Source organism: Dipodomys ordii, unplaced genomic scaffold, assembly GCF_000151885.1.
Source record: "Dipodomys ordii isolate 6190 unplaced genomic scaffold, Dord_2.0 Scaffold27, whole genome shotgun sequence".
Classification (NCBI taxonomy): domain Eukaryota; kingdom Metazoa; phylum Chordata; class Mammalia; order Rodentia; family Heteromyidae; genus Dipodomys; species Dipodomys ordii.
In genome coordinates this window covers 6,763,858-6,766,670 of record NW_012267243.1, presented here as the reverse complement: position 1 = coordinate 6,766,670, position 2,813 = coordinate 6,763,858, and positions in this window count along the sequence as shown.

The following is a 2,813-nucleotide window of genomic DNA, read 5'->3' as shown; positions in this document are numbered from 1 at the left end:
CCCGCGGGCACAGCGTGGCAGGAAGGGCCGGACAGCGCCGGCCCCGCCCCGAGGAGAGCGGAAAGGCGTCCCGGGGACGCGCCCCGACCCCGGCCCCGCCGAGGCCGGCAGTCTGCGCCCAGCCAGGGGCAGCTGCTTTGGCAACACTCCTGGCTTCCCTGGCTCAGTCCTGGAAGGTCGGATCCGCTTGGCTCCCAGGCCTCCCTGGAAGGGAAAAACCAAAGCCCGAGTGAAAGGATTTCCATTGCGCGAAGGTTCTTCTCCGTGGTCATTTTGAAGAGACAAAAAAAAAAGTCCTCAATGCGTAGATAAATCTTTTGATGTTCCATTCTTGTTACCAATTCTTGTTCAATTTCTCACTTTTCTTACACAGGCTCAATAACAAAAAAAATACTGAATAGTTACCAGTGATCTTATGTTCAGTGATCCTACACAAATCCAGAGTACTTCTAATTAAAGTCAGGCCACAGTCTTGTGTTTTTTATAACTCCAAACACCTATATTAGAGACACCACTTAGTAGATTCTCAATAAATGATCCGATGGCCACCTACTTCCCAAGTGAGCAGGCACATTCAGGAAGGACCAAAAATATAAGACTGGGTAGACTCTGTTAACAACAGTAAACAAATATTTATGAAAGCTGTTTGCCATGCTGGAAAAAAATATGTCTCTGCCCTGGTAGACATGGGGTCAAAGAGTTTAGGTCTTTAAACTGAACTGGAGGTGTGGCTTAATGGAAGTATGCCTAATTAGCTTGAAGCCCTGAGTTCAAACCCAAGTACCTCAAAAAAATTATATACATGCATGTGTGTAGTGTGTGTGTGTGTGTGTGTGTGTGTGTGTGTGTGTGAGAGGTTCAATTCTAACCCTGCCAGTTATTGGTATGGTTTTAACAGTTGCACTTAGTAGTTCTTGTTCTCAATGAACTCTTCCACAAAAGAAGGCATTGAGCAAACATGGTCAACAAAGTAAAACAGGAAGAATGGGGACCAAACAAGAAGTAGGAATGAACTATGAAGATTATGGCCTAGAGAATTTGGTGGGCAAGAAATCTAAGAAGAAATACCCATGTTGGGTATTAAATATAGGTCACTTATAATAGCACTTATAGGAAATCTGAGAAGTCATTTTAGCCTCTGCCCATACACAAACACCAGGAGAAAAGGGAACAGTGACTAAAAGGTAAGAAGATGAAAAATGCTTGTGCTTCCAATAAGATATGCGAGCATTTTGTAAAGTGTTAATTATTAAGTACATAAAACCAAAGGTTGAATATGTACATCAATGGTGGAACATTTGCCTAACATGTATAAAGCCATGAGTTTCATCCCCATTACTGAAAAAAAGATCTGATTACAGCCAGGTGCCACTGGCTCATGCCTATAATCCTCGCCACTCAGGAGGCTGAGATCTGAGGATCACAGTTCAAAGCCAGCAATGGCAGAAAAGTCCATAGGACTCTTTTCTCCAATTAACCATTGAAGAGCTAAAAGCAGAGATGCCTCAAGTGGTATAGTGTCAGAGTGCCATGCCCAAGCCCTGCATTCAAGCCCCAGTGTGCACCAGTAGCACACATGCACACACGCATGCGCCTCACATAAACACATCACACACACACACACACACAAATCTGGTTGCCAAACAACAGTGAGGAATAAGAAATCTAAAATTTATGAAGCTCCAATCCAGTATTGATTGATCTGAGTAGGAAATGAATTGTTATATGTGCAAAGTGTTTTGTAAAATATTTAGCTATATTAATGTCAGAAGATATTACTATAAGCAAGCAATAAAGCAATCAACTTTTAATTGAGCTGCTTGAAAGCAGCAACCATTTCTTAATCTTTATGTTTACAGTATTTGTTTAATGCCTGATACTTGTAGGCATTTAGCAGGTATACCTAATGAAATGTTGAATGAGCACTCAGGTATCTAGTATTAATTTTCCAGCGGATTAGAAGTATTATGTCTTGTATTTTTAATGAAATGCTTTTATGGGATAATTTTCTATTACAGTTTTCATAATATACTTGTCATTCTCAGGGACTATGGTGTACAAATCTATCAATACCTCATTGTACATCTTTGAAAAGTTCTGAAGAAAATAGCAAAACTACCCGTAAGAAGCATCTTGAAGGTAAATGAGGGTATTTTAGATAATTGAGGTGATTTAAGCATTTACATGTAAAATAACTTTCACATTTCCCAGGAGCAGTCAGAGGTGACAGGGCCTTTAATAGTAGTTGCTATGGTAGCAAATGAAATGTTTAAGCCTATCCATCAACATTCTGCCACCACACCTTACTGTCTACCTTTGGTTATTGTTTCTGGTTATTCTATTTGAGAGTGAAATGAAAAGAGGGAACAGGAAGAATAAAGTTTGAGTCTTGGGAGAGATTATGATCATGCAGTAACAGAGGACTGAACTGATCAGTCCTCTGGAAAGAAAAAAAAAAGATTAATAATTGCCCTACAGACCAGCTTGAAGTCTCATTAAGGAAGTAAAAGAGTAACAGATGACTCTTCCTTCTGGTACAGTGTGCATGAAGAGATAATATTTAACATCCAGAATCTGCTGGAGGGCTGAGGGTGGAGAATCAAGCCAAAACTGAGTACACAACAGCTCTGTTTTCATAGAATAATAGATAAACAATATATAAACAATATAAGCTAATAAAAATGTAAGTCCATATAGAACTAGGCTTAGAATGTGCAACTAACTATTCTCCATCGTGAAGATGTGCTATCCTGTTGATTCTTAGCTCACTGAGAAGAAAGCGAGCTGTCTCAGTAACTTCCAGGTTTACTGCC